The sequence below is a fragment of the Chiroxiphia lanceolata genome, chromosome 3 (genome assembly GCF_009829145.1).
Source record: "Chiroxiphia lanceolata isolate bChiLan1 chromosome 3, bChiLan1.pri, whole genome shotgun sequence".
Lineage (NCBI taxonomy): Eukaryota > Metazoa > Chordata > Aves > Passeriformes > Pipridae > Chiroxiphia > Chiroxiphia lanceolata.
In genome coordinates, this window is record NC_045639.1 from 85,280,225 (window position 1) to 85,300,868 (window position 20,644).

Sequence of the window (20,644 nt, forward strand, 5' to 3'; positions counted from 1 at the left end):
AGAAAAACAGCCTTTCGTCTCGCATGCAGCAGGCTCCAACAGAAACTCCGTGACATCCAGAACAAGTGGTGGATCGATCTAGCTGTAAAAACTCAATTATGCGCAGATATGGGTGATCACAAAGGTTTCTATGAAGCCTTGAAGACAGCATACGGGCCCACATACCAGGTACAAAGCCCTCTACTCAGTGTTGATGGCCAAACGCTTCTAACAGATAAAACCTCCATTCTGAATCGATGGTCTGAACACTTTCAAACTCTTTTCAGTACCAACCGTGTGGTCCAAGACGCAGCAATTCAGTCCATCACACAACAACCAGTAAAGTATGAATTGGATACAGCCCCCACTTTAGGAGAAACCCTCAAGGCCATACAGCAGGTAAAAATCGGCAAGGCAGCTGGGGTTGATGGAATTCCACCTGAAGTCTGGAAACATGGGGGCCTTGCCCTCCACACCAAATTTCACGAGTTTGTGGTGCGCTGCTGGGAGCTTGGTGAACTACCATCAGACCTTCGTGATGCTGTCATCATCACTTTGTACAAGAAGAAAGGTATTAAATCTGACTGCTCAAACTACCGTGGTATTACTCTGCTCTCCATTGCTGGCAAAATCCTGGCAAGAATACTCTTGAACAGACTAATACCCACTATAGCAGAAGGGATCCTACCTGAAAGTCAGTGTGGTTTCAGAGCCAACAGAAGCACCACAGACATGGTATTTGTTCTCAGACAACTGCAAGAGAAATGTAGGGAACAGAACAAAGGTCTTTATGTAACCTTTGTTGACCTCACCAAGGCTTTTGATACTGTGAGCAGAAAAGGTCTGTGGCAGATTTTGGAACGTTTAGGTTGTCCCCCCAAGTTCCTTAAAATGATCATCTCACTTCATGAGGATCAGCACGGCCAAGTCAGGTATGGCAACACACTTTCTGAGCCCTTTTTAATTAAGAATGGTGTGAAACAAGGCTGCGTGCTCGCTCCTACCTTATTCACAATCTTTTTTAGCATGATGCTCCAAAGGGCCACAGCAGACCTCGATGATCAGGACGGTATCTACATTCGATATCGTACTGATGGAAGCCTGTTCAATCTAAGGCGTCTGAAGGCCCACACCAAGACCCTAAACCATCTTGTCCGGGAGCTGCTCTATGCTGATGACGCCGCCCTTGTTGCCCACACAGAAGCAGCTCTGCAATGTTTAACATCCTGCTTTGCAGATGCTGCTGAGCTCTTTGGGCTGGAAGTCAGCCTAAAGAAGACAGAAGTTCTCCATCAACCTGCACCTCAGGAAGTCTTCCATCATCCCCATATCACCATTGGTGAATCAGAGCTCAAATCAGTCCAGCAGTTTAATTACCTAGGTAGCCTCATCTCCTCAGATGGTAAGATTGACGGGGAGATAGACAACAGGTTGGCAAAGGCATACAGTGCTTTCGGAAAACTCCACAAAAGAGTATGGCGTAATAAACACTTGAAGAAAAGCACAAAGATCAGTGTTTACAAAGCCATAGTGTTGTCTACTCTCTTGTATGGTTCCGAATCATGGGTCATCTACCGCCACCACCTGCGTCTCCTAGAACGCTTCCATCAGCGCTGCCTCCGTACAATCTTAAACATCCACTGGTCAGATTTTGTGACCAATACATCTGTTCTTGAGCAAGCAGCAGTCACAAGTGTAGAGGCCATGCTGATGAGAACACAGCTGCGATGGGCAGGGTACGTCTCCAGGATGAAGGACCACCGCCTCCCTAAGATCTTGCTCTATGGTGAACTTGCCACTGGCTGCCGCAAGAGAGGAGCCCCGAAGAAAAGATTCAAGGACTCCCTGAAACAACATCTCAGCCTTGGCCTTATTGATCACCATAATTGGTCCACTCTGGCCTCAAATCGGGAGGCCTGGAGACACAGCATCCATAACGCTGCGGAAGCCTTTGAGAACACACGCAGGATCACTCTCGAGGAGAAAAGGCAACGCAGGAAGAACCGTGTCTTGCGGAATACACCATCTAAGGAGTCTTTCTGTTGTGCCTTTTGCAACCGGATATGTCTGTCACGTATTGGCCTCATAAGTCACCAACGTGCCTGTAACAAATGTGGATAAAGCCTTCCCAAATCTTCGTTCGCGAAGCTCAGCCGTGATGATGTTAATCTCTTCAAACACTTGTTGAAATTTTTCTAATTGAGTGTGTATGATTATGATTTCCCTTGTGTCTTCAATGGATAAAGAATCATTCCATGAACATTATTGTTTTAATATTTTCCACCCATTACCTTTCAAATTATGAAGGAGAATAAGGAAGGAAAGAAGAGGAGGAAGCTGGAGAAAGAGAGAAAGATAAAAATAATGGCTTAGACGTTTAGTGCTGTACAAAATTTAAACATTTGTATTTTAAAGTCTTTCTATTAGCAGAAAATTTACCATTTTTCAAAACAACATTGAAAGTAAACCTTAAATTTTCCTCTCCTGAAAATGAGCTGTTAACGAATTTAGTTGGCTGTGGCTTCTCAGGTACTTAAGCAATTTGACTTTATTCATCAACTGGTATTTATGAGTTGCATCCTGGACTGTAACTCCACCCATTGCCACCAGCTCTCTTAAAATAAGGAGTAGTTTGTCACTGAGTTCCAGGAGGAGGACATGGAGAATACCTCTAGCTCCACTATAGCTTCTCTTCTACCAGCTTTTCCCACACATCCTTCTCCTCTGCCAGCTTTTCCCTTGTCCTCTGTCAACCTTCACCGACCTCAAAAATTTTTGTGGTCTTTGGGCTTTCTGATCCCACAAACAGAACAAAATACATATGTACTGGGTAAACACACAAAAATTGTCCCACAGAAGTTGGAATATCTGCCACATCTCTTCAGTTACAGACTGTACTTGCAATGCCTGAAGTAGGTTAGAGCCTGCCTGCAGAAGTACAGCTGCAACCTCACAGCACAGGAACTGCAGATTGACATGGCAGCAAAAGGAATCGTATTTTGATTCACACACATCAAGGTGATATTTCAGTGTCTTGTAAAATGTGTGTTAGTTGGAAATAGTCAGGATGAGATACTAGAATATGTTGTGCATGCCAAGGAAGTATATTTTGTCCTGACACTAGAAAATTTCCCACTTCATAACTGTAGCATAGATGAACATGCCTGCTTGACAGAATTTCATGTCTGGGTGCTAGTCAGGCATATTTATGTGATGTAAGGCAAAAACCAGGCTTAGGTGGTTGAATGTATTTTGATGTTCACCTGTGTCAGTGATGCAGTAAGTAGTAAATAAATAATAAGTAATAAAAATATCCATAAAACTAACACAGAAGTTTATATTTAAAGATCCCTCCACTGAGAAAGTTACCTTGTTAACTGTATCCAGTTAGATTATTTTGTGATTAGGCATAAGCACATCTGACAGACCACAGATGACACTGCTCATCAAAATGGAAGAAACAACTTTCCTTACAGTATCTGACACAGCTAAAGCAAAGTGGACAGAAATAACTGCTCATTTTAGAGTACTTATTTTTTTAAAGAAAGTATCAACATTTTTGTCGATTCTCTATTATCCAAGGGGAAACAGAAGAAGAGTTGACTTGGTTTATAGCTTTTGGCTTCTTGGCTATGGCAGAAGAACTATGTTAGCCACTGAAATGTCTTAAAGGCCTTTTGACCATGCCTTAAAACTTCCTGATGGTAGTCCTAAAAAGAAGTTATTAAAGTTTTTTGGGGTCCTCTGCACTGTAAAATTTTTTTCCAAAGGTGGACATACATGACTAAAAATGCAATAAAATTCTTTAATGAGAAAACATAGGTAACATTACAAATGATACAAATTTACTGGAGAAACTTTGCTCCTTCCATATTTTCTCTTCTGAGGTCCTTTCCTACATCTATTACTACAAATGACTGTACCTTATACTGTATAGAGATTCCTATAAGTAACTGAAAATATAAGAATGCAGAATTCTCTTAAGTAATTATCTCAATTAGAAGACAATGAACACTCATATACATGGGTAAGGTTTCTACATTTCTGTACCAATGAAAAGCTCTATTAAATGCTTGGAGATATTTGCAAATTAAGGTTTTTCTTACCCCAGGCATTTTGTAAGAGTGTAAGATTACCATAAAGGATTTTTGTTCCTTTCCACAGTTTTGTTTACGTTACAACCTTCAGGAAGCTTTTCCTTACTGAAAAATTTGAGTAGAAAATTAAGGGGAAAGAGAATATGACAGAGAAGAAGCTGAATAATGAATGACAACAGAAAGAATAAAGTTAAGGATGAGGAAAGTTAAGGATGTCCAGAAAAAAGCCCTCTGGGCTTCAATACCTTCAATGCTACTGATCCGATCACTGATTTAGAGATGCCATCCATTATTTCTGATATACTTCTACCATCTATAAACAGAAGGTGATAATGACCTACCAAACAGTGAAAAATAGAATTTGAAAATTATTTTGATGCCTTCACTTCTGTACTATACCAATACATACTTATTTAACAGAGGTTTCAAGCAACAGTCCCAACAATTAGGGTTGGGTGAACACATAGGCTAAAATAACAATGGAATTGATTCTTTCTTAAGACTTGAATTGAACCTCTGATGGTTTGCTTAGCTTTCTTGAGGACATTTTTCATTTTTTGTGCACTAAACTTCCTGGTTCCAGTCAGCCATAAAAACAGATGTGCTGAAATACAAACACTACCAAAAACTTGCTTTTGTGATATTTCCAGCCTGAAGGGTTGTTAGAAAGGGATTTTAAAAATCCCTTGAGAAACTCTATTTCAAGCCTACTTTTGCAGACAGATTTATCTGTCATTTCTTTTATGACAGTAACCCAAGATGGACAGTAGATTGCTGAACTGAAACATCATCTGTCTGTTACTGCGTCACATTCCTACAAGGTGCTCAGGAGAACTGCATGGTAATTGTTGAAAGGTAATTGTTTTTCCTGAAGGGTTCTCATAATTTTAAGTTTCGTTGCAGTTTGATTTTGTTAATGAAAGCAAATGATATCAACACTACTGTGAAAAGGGGAGGCTACTCACCACGTGCTGTGGGAGTGCATGATGGATCCTTGAAGTAGAGTCCAATGACAGAAAATTGAGAGGAATTTAATCTGAATTTGATCTAGTTCCAGTCAGAAGTTTATTGAAATTGCATAAACTTTGTGAATCATTGTGTCCTGAACTTGTAAATTCTGCAGGAAATAGAGCATTCTGGAATTCCTTCCATCCTTGTGAGGTTCAGGTACTCTAAGAAGATAAAAATTTCATACTTGCATTAGCCGATTTCAAGCATCAGTGGATTCAGTTCACCTTAAAAGAAAGATCTGGGTCTGGTTCAGCTACCCAGAACCTGAACCCTTGTGCTATTTAAGTTGTCCATCTGATATTGTGAGATATGATAGAGGACCTATAGCAGAACTGAGTCCAACCAGCCTGGCAGCTAATACGAGATACGCGAGCGTTGTGAATACCTATACCTTAGCAACTAAATTGAATCTCCAGAGCAGTATTTGGTTCAAGAGTAAGACACTTAAAGCTAAATATCTACATGTAGGTGTACTGCTGATACCAGAAGTGCCTCATCTCCTCTTAAAGAAAATGAAGATCATAGATGATGTCATGGTGGCTCCTAGAGAGCTATTAGCAGACTATTCACTGATTGTCTTAACAAGATTTCTGTAACATTAATAGGAACTCTGACATCTGCCATGGCAGTCTATATCTACATGTAATCACTTAAATTTATGTGTCTTGACATTAAATAGAAATTTGGTCCTAATAATATATCAGCTGAATTGTTCTCTCATTTCATATACTCTACTGACTTGACATTTGGTTCAGTCCAAGATGAGCAGCTGGTACATGTTTTGGTGTTCCACATATCCCCAGTATCATATCTGCTTACACTGTGCAGATGATTAAGGTACTTTATGGAGTGTCAAATGGTACTACCTGTCTAAGTTTAAGTGGCTCAAGAGCAGGCTAGGTCTTCAGCAGCTGTAACATAATCTTGCAATTTCAGTTACCCTCGCCAGAGTTTCTGGACTTATTTATATGCTGTGTGAAAAATGTCTGATATGCCCATGATGTCTGATGTCCATGATTTTGCAGATGCAAATCTGTAAGAGATGTGGGGCAGCCAGATATCAGTCAGTGACAGCAATATCTTGGGAATTTTAGGGTCCTGGAACATCTCTTAACACACAGGTTAGATAACTACAGGTAGGAGATCTGGACCTCAGACTCATATGCTTAAGGTGAATCATTGAAAAGAAGCTACCACTGAATATTCTTTGGATCAAAGACAAATTTGGGGTTATATTTATGAGTTGAGATGGAAGACAGATTTTATGGCCTTAAAAATTAGGGCACTTAAACTTTAATTATGCAGTTTTTACTGCTGTCACTACTACTATGAAAAGCTGCATCTTTGTTTTAGATATAAAATTCCAGTACAGAATACAAAGGATTTGGAAGCTTCACATCTCTTTTGATTTTACAGTGCAGTCTAAGCAGATCAGAAGAGTGGAATATGACTTTTGTTATTGCATTTAAAATATATTAATTCCTTTCTGTTTTCTTTCCTGATCTGGTTTTGCATTGTGGCTTCTGGTTGCTATTTTCAATTCCTTTCAAAATAAGCAGAAATACTGTTGGTCTCCTGATAGGTAATATTGTCTATGTGAAGGTCTTTTTAGATTATCACACACTAATAAAGAAATAGTCTAAAAATATGTGCTGTGCAAGTGTTCATGTCTGCCTCTGGCTCACGGACAAGGCATAGGAGAGTCACAGCCACGTATTCTTTGGCTCTGGATTGTAAAGTTACAGGTAAGTAAGAAAAGCTTAGATTTTAATATTTTCTTAATATTGCTATTAGACACTTTCAAAACATCAGTTGTACAAAGATTGAATCAAAGATGCCATTTCCAGAATGCCAAAAGGTATCACTTTGATAATTTAATCTGATCTGCTACATCACTTAAGCCATAAGCCTTCTCTACTTTGAACTAGAACACGGCTCTCAGACATATATCCACAACGGCTTTTATAATTGTTAGCAAAATATTACTCCAATAAATTAGCTTAAAAAAAAAAGTGTCCATCAAACAAGACTTCAATTTTTCCCTAAGCTGAATTTGTTTAACTTTACAATCCAAGGACCGTTCTCAGGCTGCAACTTTCTCTGACAAAGAATCCTCTGTTGAAAAATGTTGTTCCATATCAATACTTTTATGGTTGTAACTGTGTTACTAACTTTCTCTTAAATTATTTATATTGATCTTTTGAAATTTTTAACTGTAAAAGATAATTTCAAATCCTCTAGGTATTTTTCTGGCTTTTCCCTGAATAATTGTACTTATCAACATCTTTCCTTAAATGTGTGTACTGATTTTGGCTAAGAGTTAGTTTTATTCATAGTAGCCAATATGGGGCTTTGTTTCAGATTTTTTCTGAAAACAGTGTTGATAATACAGAGATGTTTTCATTATTGCTGAGCAGGTCTTACACAGTGTCAAGGACTTTTATGAGTAGGCTGGGGTGAACAAACTGTTGGGAGAGGACATCCCAAATGACCAAAGGGATATTCCATACCATATGGTGTCATGTTCAGCAATAAAAGCTCAGGAAGAGGATGAGTAGGAAAGGCAAACGTTTAAGGTTCTGGCATTTGTCTTCCCAAGTAACCACTATGTGTGATGGAGCCGTGTTTTCCTGGAAATGGCCGAACACCTGCCTACCCATAGGAAGCAGTGAATGAATTCCTAATTTTGCTTTGCTCGTGTGTGCCACTTTTGCTTTATTTTTGTGGTCTGCCTTTATCTCAAACCACAAGTTTTTGCACCTTTACTTGCCTTTCCGATTCTCTCCCCCATCCCACTGGGGAGGGAGTAAGTGAGTGGTTATGTGTGGCTTAGCTCTCTATAGGGGTTAGAAACACAGTAGTGTGGACATCCAACTGTCCATAATATTCCAACTGGACTAATGACTGTGCCAGATGTGAATGCAAGGTAGCCTCTCTGCTGACACACCACCGAGAGCTGAAATAACAATTCCTTCCATGAAAAGAAATTATATACCAGTTCTGGCTCTTCATGTACTTACCTTTTCCTTTCTCTACTTCCTTCTTAATGAAGGAAAAAGGTTCCATTTAGAAAAGAATCTGTTACAGTTCTGTAAGACATGGTTGACATTTGTTGATATCCAGATGTGAAACATGATGTCATGTTTTAAGTTTATGGCCTGCCCATCCAAAACCTTGTGATTAAAATTGTCTACAGAAAAGGTGATCCTGTTATTCATAGTGCAGCTTTATTTTTTAGGAATTGTGTGGTCAAAGGTAGATGACAGTATATTATAGGCAGTATCAATATCAGACAGATCTTGCTAAAATAGCAGTGGAGAAAAAATTTAATTTGAACAACACAATTGTTGAAGGAACATTGTGTAGATAACTAATTTATTAGCAAAGGTTCATGTCTGCACTCAGTACAAGATTGTATCAGTAAAATGGTATGCAGTTTTATCTGGTCCATTTTTGTAAAAATGTAGGTAATTCACCAAATGCAGAGTGTCTGCAGATATTCAGGCTACCTTGGGGTGAAGCACTGCAACCACTTCAGAATATGCTCCAGCGCTGCACAGGAGTTCTTCAGATGATGTGAATTAAAAATATTATATCCAGTTTAAACCGAGCCAAGAAAACAGAATTTACTTATGTGAATTAAAATCTTTCTCCTTTAGATATTACCAGCTCAGCATGATGGCACATTTCACACTGAGAGAGCTTGTGTCATTATAGATTAAAAGAGAAAAGAATCATTGTCTGACTTGTCAGCATTGCTTCATGCTGTACATATGATACTCTGTTGAGATTTCTGATTCTGTTGCTAACCAGACCCAACCCTGCTGAACTTATGAGATCTGACAGACATGTAGTTTGAGTGGCATATCTGCAAGATATTACTATAAGTTGCAGGAAATTAATGTGTCTAATTTCCAACAGGCTGGGTAACTCCTTTATTTCACTGTAGTACTTATTTCATGCTGTTTCCAATAAGCCATGTGCATGTTTCTGTGCTATGTTTTACTCCTAAACCTGAAGTAAGTACTGCTTTATTAGTCCTCACCAAAGTGCATTTAGATCATGATACCATGTTCTCCCTGTTCAAAACACCCATAGCAGAAGCACTGGTGTTTTGAATGAGCTGAATCACCCTCAGTATTTAGTGTTACGATGCTAAGTAACTACTTATTTGTAACAAGACATTGAATTAGTACCTGAATTCTTAAGGAGATTAAGAGTCTTATGATTTCCATTTCACAAAATTTATAAAATTCATAAAATTCAGCTTGGCTAAGCTGGTCTACTGAGTTGTGCAGGTATGACAACTCCGCTGCTAGTGACTCAGAATGTCTAGATCTCAGGCTATTCTGGTCCTATTGTCAGTCATGTCATCAGCTCTGGTAATATAAATGTGAGATTAGGATACTTTCCTCTATAACCTGAACCTTTTCAGACCTACAGCAAGAGAGTTTGCTTAAAAAGCAAATACTTTAAATGACTGGGGTAGCTTTAATTTTAAAATAAGAAGAACAATGTCAAAAATAGGCAGATCTCTATTTTATCAAATAATGACATCCAGTGAGGGAGAACATATTTCAACACCTTAGAAAAAGACTTGGGCTTTTATCGTAATATTGAAATCACTAGGGTTAGAATGTGGTCAATGTGTTGTAACAGAATGACATAATTAACTTTTTCCTTATCCCTAAATTTTGTTTCTCTTAAATGTGTTAAGAAATATTTTCAGGTTGGCTTTGATGGTTGGTAGAGCTACAATATGTATTATTTTTTAATGTTTTTACAAATCTGGTACAAGTTGCTCCGTAAGGACACCATAATTAAGTTTAGAAGCTGATGTAAATTTGGTGGAAATAAACTGATCTCAAACTAATGAGATGTTTGAATTCATTCTGTCTTGCTTTTGCAAGTTAATGGAAAGACCTAGATAGATAGATGTTTAATTGCTGTCTTCAGCCACTGGGGAGAGATCAGTATCACCAGAAATGTATTCATCACATGCAAGAATTGGAAATACAGGCTGGAGGAATCTGAGTCTGGCTTGCAGGTATGTGGATATGAGTAATACTATTTTACATGATGCTGTAGATTAAGCTGTGTAACTTATCGTGTAGGCAAGACCTCCAGTAGCTTCAAATATAGGATAAATTTTCTAGAGGATGTCAGTGATTGTGCATCTAAAATTATGGACAACTGCATTCATCCAAAAAAATAACAGGTAATTAATGCAATAGGAATAAGAATAATATTCCAGCAATATATAATATATCAGCAATAGAAAGGAAGAGGGTTCTTGGGCTGCACTTCTGCAATGGGAAAAGATTTTGCCTTGATCATCCCGGAAAAACACTAATTTGAGAGAAAAATTTCCTGCTTTCTTCCTTGAAAATCGTATTTGTGGCAGAAGTATGGATGTGATGAAAACTTGCTGCAGGAGCCACAACTGGTGAAAGTAAAGCAACCAGAAAATTTGAAAAAAAACATGAGAAAAAAAAGCTCAAGTAGTTCCAAGTATGACGAGTAAATGGCAGACTTAGATGGGGTACATGAAATTTGTTCTTTTAAAATGTTGGTGTCATCCCTTGTCCTGTCTAATTGTCTCACTGTCTCCTCTGTAACATCTGTCTATAATTATGACAACTTGATGTTGCCATGGAACACTGTGTAATTGCTCAGCTTTGAAGGAAAAAGTGAGACAAACAGAAAGACAGGGGGCATTTATGTAAATGTTCAGTGACTCTAAATGATACTTTTGTGAATCTTTCTTAATAGGTATGTTACGGGAAAAATGACCAGTTTGCAACCTATAAATTCTTATAATGAACACACATAAAATCTTTTGAGTTTAGAGTGTTCATGTGAGATGCTTCATTGTTTCATATCTATTCATGTGGTAGAGGATTTTTGTTTGGTTGTTTTCATAACTTTCATGCAACCTGATAAAACAGTTGTAAAAGTTCTATTTTTCCTCCCCCAAGGAGGAAAAATCACAAGTGCTGTGATTTGGCACATATGCCACTTATCCATTACAGCTGGAAAAGGTTATCAAGCTTATTTCAGCTGGTTTGATATGATTCATTGTAAGCTAAAAAACTGTGCTTATGTGGCATTCAAATAAAAAAGTCCTAAAAGATAAATTTAGGAGATACTGGAGTAGGTGAGCAGTTACTCTGTCCTTGAATATTGCCATGTAGTAGGAAAATGGTTAAAAAGATCTAACTCTGTGCTGCACTTAGTGGACCTCACCTTGTCAAGAGGTCTGTTATGTATGAAAATCTTCTTTATGAGGGAAAAATAGCAAGAGTAACATACTGTGAGTAATTTCCCTTTAATGTTTTTCCATAGAGAAAATTCAACACATCAAATGTCAAACTCTTTGAAGGGTAAATAAACAAGCACATTTAGAGCAATGAAAAACAGTCTTGATGTCCCAAAGCATACACAAGTGTTAAAAGCTGTACAACTATGTTATAAACAGAAAAAACATTGCTTTTAATAAAAACTTGGAGCATTTTATACTTGTCTGCTTGGTGAGCAAAAGGAAAATGATTATGTCCAATTCAGAAGCTGATTTAAGGCAAAAATATTCTTATGAACTTAAAGCTTACAAAGCTGGAAATAAACCTCATGTAAAAGGAAATGGAAACCAATTCTTTTAAGTTCAAAAAGTATATTTAAACTGAGAAAATCAGATTAGAACGGAACATGAAACATTCTTTTGCACAACGTCTATCTCATATTTGTACTTCTTTATATGCCTCCTAATCAAGGAATGTGAGTCCTTCAGGATCATCAAACAAATAGAAATACAGCAAAAAAATATAGTTCTTTGCATTTGCTTGGTAAATAAGTAGTGGTTTGTGTTCAGTTTAGAATTTTTGTTATAAGCAAAACAATAGTGTCACAGTTTAAAGTACAACTGTGCACAGAAGAAATTACATCACTGTGTGTTGTAATTAATCTCCCTCAGTTTACATAGTCTGTATTTTTCAATACTAAGCTAGCTCAGTTTATAAGACAAAAAAACAATATTCTCTAATACCATGACTGCAATTCGTATTTACAATCTCAAATGTTAACATTTCTTCTCTCTCTTTTATTCTCCCCTAAACGTTGTGCTGTTGGAGTATAGCTAGCAAACTGTTCGTTGCAGAAGGGAGTATAGGTTGCTTTTTCTATAAACAAGGTCATCAGTGGTACAGAAAACTTTACCAGTTACAGAAAAGTGAATGTAGAAAATGAATGGGCATATGAGGTATCATAGATAGGAAGTGATACTTTATTATGGGTTAACCCACAAAGATGTGTGGTCTTTATCAAACTCAATAAATGTTGCCTAGAAAATTAGCTTGGTTAAGAGTGTTAGAAATTAAAGACAGCTGAATAACAGAATGAGAATGAGTTTTGGCAGAAGATGTCTATATTTACATGACAATATTATTGGAAAAAGAAACAGGAATAGTTAATTAACAAACAGATTTCTGGAAAGTGTGAGTGCTAATATGCTTTGCTTCAAACAGTGCATCTTTCACTAGTTGTATGAATATTTCTTTTTGACCGGGTTTTAGCATGTATGAAAGATGCCAGACTGGGAGCTTTGGAAACCAAGTTTATTTATCCAAAGGAAGCCTATAGCCCCAGCAACAGCAGTAAGTTCACTTCCTCACGCTGAGAAGCCTGCTCTGAAGAATTACTAATAAAGTCATAAAATAGGTCAGCTTCCATGTGCGTTACCCTTTGCCCTCTCTGCAGAGGCTGCCAACAAAATGCTGATTAATGGCAGCTGTATTGGACATTTGTTGACTGGGAATGAAACTGAGATTACAGATCCCTTTCACACAGCCTACAAAACAAATGGCGGGTTTTTTTGACCTTGGACAGCATTAGAAATATTTTCCAGTGAGAAAAACTTCTCAAAAGTGGTAAGTTGATCAGCATAAAGAAAAAAAAATATGTTTTTTCTTATTCTATGTTCTTATTCTAAGCAGAGCAAGTTCCTTTTGCAAAATTTAACAGAAAATAAATAAATTTACAGAAAATTTATGTGGGTATGTCAGAGAAACTGCTTTTGTGTGACAGCAAAGAAATTTTCTTGAGATTATTTGTTACTTCATTCATGAAAATATTACTAAAAGTAAGGTCTGGTTAGAAAGGGAACATTTTTCCTGAATATTTTGTGAAACAATTTATTTTTCTTGTTTTGAAAATTTTGCTTTGAAAATATAAAAATTACATTACATCAGAATGCACCAGAAACCTTACAGAGACCTTAAAAAATCCTTTTCTGAAATTTAGGACTCTTCAAAATACGTATGCAATGGAGTACTAACTAGGCTAAGTTTTAAAAGTATTTACTAAACCAAGTTTAAAGGTATAGATGATTAAATAGATCCTACAAAAATTCTGCTGACTTTAGGCAGTCTTTGGCATGGTCAGTGGCCATTCACACTCTCAACAAAGCTGTATCTGATGCTATGTGGAGTACTTTACGTGTGAATTCCCATTGGTGCACAACAAGAGTGGGAAATACAGAACAGTAAGCATATGAAAGGAATGAAATTACAACTAGCTGACAGATACAGTAAAGTTACTTTGGTTCATGTGATGCTTTAAATAGTGTTAGATCTCCATATGAAAAAAAGAGAAAATAATAACATGAAAAGGTATCCTCAGTTACAAGGAGGAAAGACATTTGTTTGTGCAACACTTTAAAATGTTGTACTGGATTAGGACTGAATGCATGTTAAATTCAGAATAAAAGTCTGAAGATAGCAGCTGTTCAGTTGATTTTAAACTGATCAAAAATTCTCTGTGGCTCTACTATGATAAAAGATACTGATCACTTGATATCTGATGCTGGATTTATTGAAATTATTAGACAGTTTCACTATCTAAAAATGACATTACTTGTTTCTTCTGGCTTTTCAGTGAATGTGTCTCTCATCTTTTAAAGTTTATCTCTTTAATGACCATTTCAAATTTTAGCAGTATATAAAACACAAGTAGGAAACAATAAAAGTACATAATAGGTTTCACAAACAATATTGACTATTATGTTGTAGTTGGCAACTATGCTCATAATAATGTTCAAGACTGGAAGAAAACTAACAGTTAATAGAATTTTACATATATTAAGTTACATAATTAACAGATAAAAAGCAGTTAAAATCAGAAGGCAAAATTTTAAATATCCTTATTGTCTTGAGACAAGGAAAATTTTGATATTGCCATGAAACACTGGACTAAATTGAGGGAGTTGGTCATTTTGGAGAGTCTATGTTAATATAACTACGTGTTATGATCACCCTTTTTTGCTTACAATGTTCTTCCATCTTTGACTTGGATTCTTTTCAGTACATTACCTGTTTAAACACCCTTTGACTGGTGCCTGTAGATCAAGTGCATAGAGACTCTAAATAATTCTAGAGGAATTTTAAATTGCTGTTATTCATTCCTTTGAATGGCAGTATATTAAACTGTACTACGGTGAGAGCATCTTTAAGGTTTTGTTTTTTTAGAGCACATCTGTACAGACACTGACAAAATATTCTTGCAGTCCTCATCAGGAACTAGTTAGCTCTGCATACTACTTCTAATCTTATGTCTCCCGTGCCTTCTCATATAGAAAATCCCATAAATTCTCTGGGGACTACAAATTATTGTTAACTTTTTTCATATTTTGGAAGCTGAAGGTGATGTGGAACACACTGAGGCAGTGAATTTATATATTATTTTAGAGGAAAAGATGCCTGCATCATTTCTACCACTTCCTGTGACGTGTTGAGCTTCCTGAAATTCTTGCAGCTCTTTGAAATATAAATACAAGTGTGTTTAGCTGAATAGTTTGGATAGAACGGATTCTAATGAAAGTGCTAATAAGTGTGCAAATTAATCTTTAGCACATGCATGTTTTATCTAGCACTGTATGCTATATATTTGTTGAAAGTTGGAAGTTAGACTGAGATTCCAAGGAAATACTTCTTGCTGAAGAAATTACTCTTATATTTCATGTTTCCTACCTTTTTTCCCTTTTTTCTTACTAAGCACCTTTGCAACACTTATCAGGTAAGGCTGACGGAAGATGAGGAGAGTTTGAAGAACTTTTGTATTTTTAGTTCACTGTACCACAATAATTTTCTAGGTCAAAGTTTTCCTTAGTGTATATAAATCAATATCAAGGCAAAAATACTTTGTGAGTTTTTGGCAGAGGAATGATGTCAGCGATTAGGTGTTTGGAGTGATTTTCAATGGATTCAAGCCATCGGTGGATATGGGAAACTTATTTGGAAAGAGGAATCATTTCTCCACAGATTTCATCCAACTTTTCAAAATTTCTAATAGTTAATTCAGCATAGCTCATCAGATGGAATTTGTGACTGAGCGGATCAATGTTTTCTAGTCTGTGCAAAGGAGCCCTTGTCAGCTGTGTGATTCAGCTGAGAGACTTTTTTCCCAATCTATTTGGTGAAGAGGATTTATCAGGTCCCCTTGACTAACACTTTTAATCACTAACTAACTTCAACACTAAAAATTGGCACAAGGATTAAGAAAAGGAATTCTATGCAAGATACTGTTGTGGTATCTGAAGCCATTATTGGTGTCTCTGTCAAAGCCAACAGAAGTTGAGTATCTTTATTTCCAAGTAGCATGTAGCATATAGAAAAATTTTGGAAAGTGTTTTAATATTTTCAGTATTTTTTAAGTGCTGTAGGTTGCTAATAAGTGCATTATAGTACATGATGGCTCCTAATTGCTGATGTTAAATGTGTGTCTAAATCTTTACCAAGCTGAGGCCTGCAGAACAAAAGTGATGAGACTGCAGGCTTAAAGTGCAACTTTCTTTGTAAATACATGAATTGTTTGTAAAGATGGACATTCTGAGCTATGCCTACCTATGTTAATTTCCAGAAAAATGAGAATATTCATGTGTTATTTAATAAGAGTCTCTAGATAAATAAGCAGAAAAGGAGCACAATATAGACATAAGGCATCAAAAACTTAAGGGGCTATGCCCTGAAGCCATAGAATCATAGAATGCTTTGAGTTGAAAGGGACCTTAAAGATCACCTAGTTCCAACCCCCTGCCACGGGCAAGGACACCTTCCACTAGACCAGGTTGCTCAAAGCATCATCCAACCTGATCTTGAACATTTCCAGGGATAGGACATTCACAACTTTTCTCATAAGTCACGGAGGGTTAGCTTCCAAGTGACAACCCAGTAACTTTTTGACAGTTTCGAATGCTGAGACAAGAAAAGAAAAATCAGATCTTTAGCTATGTAAAACTTTGATGTTTTGTAAACTTTGAGAGGGAGATCCTAGCAGAGGGGAAAACTACACTGAGTTTGTAAGTACCTTGCTGTTCAGTGAAGAACAGCTATTTTGAGTGGAGCTTGTCTTAATTTGCAAGAGAGGAAAAGGTTTAGGTTATGCTGACATATGCAGTATGTTTTATTTAAATAGATTTCTCCGATCATGGAAGTCCTTCGAATAAATCAAGAAGGCACTAGTTCCAGAGAAGCTGTTTTTCTTTTTAGTCTCTGGCCAGAAGTGTAAGGGAGATAGGGCCTGCTGTGTTAGCTTTTGAGAGGGAAGGCAGAGTGCAAGACAGAGATTACATTGAAGAGACATGTTTTCTGAGAAACGTCTCGAACAAGAAAAATAAAATAGTCAAAAGCACCACCTGTTTTTACCTTCCAGAAAGCCAAAACTTCAAGAAATGAACAAAATACATTATAAAGAAGTGACATGGTTGATGGTACTTTATAGTTTAGAATCAGAATTTTGAATAAGGAGAATGAACTCAGTATTTTCCTGTGTCCAAGGTTAAATATTTGTAGAAATATTTCTATATCTTGTTACATTTAATTTCCAATTCAAACTGACTTAGGCCTGATTGAAAGCAGGTTGAGGAACAGTTGTAGGGCAGTTGTAGAAGCAAGCAAAAGCATATTGAGTTGGAATGAGGTATTTAATACATTTCTTCTTCACTTAATTGTATATTATTTTTCTCATCGTGATCATGTAGGATAGGGAATAAGTAAAAATTAAAAATCTACAAATCACGGCTGTCTATCTTATTTTCTCTACTTATTTCTAACTTCTGCATGTGCCTTTGTATGAGTTCTGTCATTCTGACATGCAATATCTTTAAATTCACATACATTTTCAGTCTGCTTATGCTACAGATAGTGCTACCTTTCTGCTCAAGATATTAATTTTGATTCTGCTTATTTTGTCTCACAAGTCTAATTTTGCTCAGTTGTCATCATTATCTTAATAAATCAGACACTAAAATTTTCACCTTTATTAATTTTATCAACAGCCACCATTGTATTGGATTTACACTTTTCTATAAGATTACTCTATTACCAATAATTACTAGATGTTTTCATCACTCATTTAATTAATGGCTTGAGCAACTCTTCATACCTCCATAAAGCTCAGTGAAGCTGTGACAATGATGACCAGCTGGGTCTGCTCTTCTCATTCAGTGACTGTTCCTGGATCATGACCTCTTTGCTTTTTAATTTGTCACAATTTCTTGTCCTTTTATTCAGCACTCTCAGTAGAGGAATTAAAAAGCAGTCAACAAACAATCAAAAGGAGGAATTATTCAACCAATTAAGTATGCAACATACTTTTCTGACCTTTGTTAAATTGTATTGCATCTAAGGGTTGTGGATGTCATAAGAGTACTTTCATCAGAATATAGTACCTCATTATAAGGATTATTACTTTACTTTTAATCAAATTCTCTTAATCTGGGCAGAATGCCAGGAGCAAATGGAGAGAGTAATACTCTGCCTCTGTCCACCTGTAAGGCAGGTCTGCTCTGCAGTGTGCTTGGCAGTCCCTTCTTATCCTACCTGGCAGACTTACAGAAATGCATCACAGGCCTCTTGCTATAAACCCGTGTTTCTTTCTAGCAGAAGCTGAAGTACAGCTAGATGTGGATGCTCTGTGCCCACATCACTTCCTGACATGTGTCCATCCAGGGCGCTGCTGAAGTGTTCACCCATGCCTGGCAGCCAAGGAACATTCTCAGTTGCTGAGTTTAGACTTCCCCAGCATAATTATGCTCTGGAGTAAAAGAACAATGGACTTTTAGTATGGATAGAGGAGAGAAAGATCATGTTGGAGGAAAGTTTGCTGTCATTTTTATCAAGGAGATTATTCACAATGATCTTAATTTGTATTTTCTCATCAGTTTATTTCTCTCTCCACACCTTTTAAACCATTTGCTTCATTCTCTTATAGCCTGCCAGAAATTTGTTTCAATTAACTGTTTTGCTCTCTACTAAATAATGTAACCAGATCCCTACCGCTTATACTCTTCTCAGAAGTTTGCTGGCAAACAGACATTATATACAATGTCATCAACTCATCAACATAAAGGACACCATATGAATCTTGCAGGACCCAGGAGCATGGACTAATTCAGTTAATGTGAAACTGAATACGGTGGAATGAAAGACTTCCCAGTGAAAAAACTGAATGAAGGGAAAGGTGGAGTTTTGTTTTTTTGGTTTGGTTTTTTGTTTTGTTTTTGGTTTTGTTTGGTTTTTTGTTTGTTTGTTTTGTTTTTTGGTTGGTTGGTTTGGTTTTTGTCTGTGTGTGGTTTTTTAGTTTTTGTTTTTGCTTTCTGCAGTCAGCTGGCCTTTTTTTTAAGTTCTGTTTCAAAGCCATTGAATTCTTTCTGAGATGCTCTTTAGTTATCCACTTAGTGGATACCTGTGCAGTTATTCTGGCACAAAGCTGATGGTCAGAGAGAGTCAGAGGGTTATTTGAAGGATTTAAATAGTTTTGATACAAGCGGAGGGAGTGCATGGTCTGAGCAAGCAAAAAGGAGAAAACAAACACTGAACAATTGCGCAGTTTATTTCCCTTCTGAATTGCAGGTGAAAGGGGCGAATCAGGGTCTTCAGGAAAACAAGTTTTCCTCTCCATTTTTTGCTAGGCTAGTTCTGATTGTTTGCTAAGACTAGTCAAAATTCTGACTTGTATAGTTAGAAGGAAATTGTGAACAAAGGAGGATAGTGACTGGAAGCTCTCCATATTGGTGTCTTTTACTAATCTTAGGAAATGTGCCTTATAGATTATCTCGAAACAAGCAATGTGGCCCTGTATCATGTAATCTTTCTATGAAAGTATGCATTTCCAGTAGTAGAAATGTTTTAAAGCAATGTTTTCATGCCTGCAATAACGGAAAACCTCATTAAAAGTAAACGTAAGAAATATGAAATATTAGAAACAAACCAACCAAGCAGCCTGTAAGTCCTTGTTGTGTCTGTACAAAGGGAACATTTTACTTTGTGATTATTAGGCTTGATTGAAAGTTCACTGAAGTCAAATAGAATTGTTCCACTGACTTTTCATTCTTAACTGGAATTTGGGCCCAACCCAACATCCTTTGGACTTGAGCTGCAATCATAGCCAGTCAATTTGTAGTACTCTGAAGACAGACTCACCCAACATCTGGTCTTCTGGTCCATTGCAGTCTCTTCCTAAAGGTATTTGATGAGAGCTGTAGATGCTAATGGAGAATCAACATAATGGCCAGTGATACATGGTAAAAAAGGTTAAAAAGAGTTGTAAGACATTTATATGGCCAGAGCATGGGGGTGTCAGGCTGACCTTGTATGCAATCATGCATGAGGTAACAAGTTCATGCAAGAAGGAACACAGCTCTAGTGTAATTGAATGTTTGAAAGAAGCTTTCCCTGAATCAAAATAATGTATCCAGCTTTATTTCTGAAGTCCCAGGTGTGGTCAAGAGTTTTAACTGAATGCAGACTGATAGCAAAATGGCCACCAGGGCAGTGCTTCTGTTAAATTGTCATTGAACTTGCATGGGATTCTGGCTGATGAAGTCTTTTCCTCTCCTAAATCTGTGAAGTGAAAATGCTCCCATCTTGCATGTATCATCTTGAAAGAGATGTTTCCCCTAGGTACACTGACTCAGCAGAACAATATGTTGTGTGATCACTGGTAATGAGCTAAGAGCCATTTATGGTATAAAAACCACAGTTCAGATTTCATCCAAAGTATATACTTAACTGCGTGAATGCAGTGACAGGAAACACTAAATTTGGTCCGTCAAGGTGCAATATTGAAATCAGACAAAGAGACAAAGGAGAGCTGCAAGTTGTGTAGGTCAGTCCAGCAGTATCACTTTGGAAAAAGCTGTAAATTTCACTTGGTTTTATTGGCAGCTCTCCTAGGTTTTACTGAAGCCTTTTACAAGATCTGACATATATGACACACCATTAGCTAAACCAGAGCCAAACCAGAGCAGCTGCCCTTAAATCCAGCCATGAATAAAGATTCATTTTGGTTGATAGAAGGCTCATTCCACACTCCCCTTTCCACTCAGAGAATTCATACTTCTCTGCAGAAGAACCAAGAAAGGAACAAGCCCATTGCAATGCATGTTTATCCTGGGCATCTCGATGTCTGTATGTGAACTGAGCAAGTTTTACTGCCCCCAATATACTTCCTCCTTTATTTCTGAACCATACAGGAGATTCCCACTCTTTCTAAGAAACAGTGTGAAT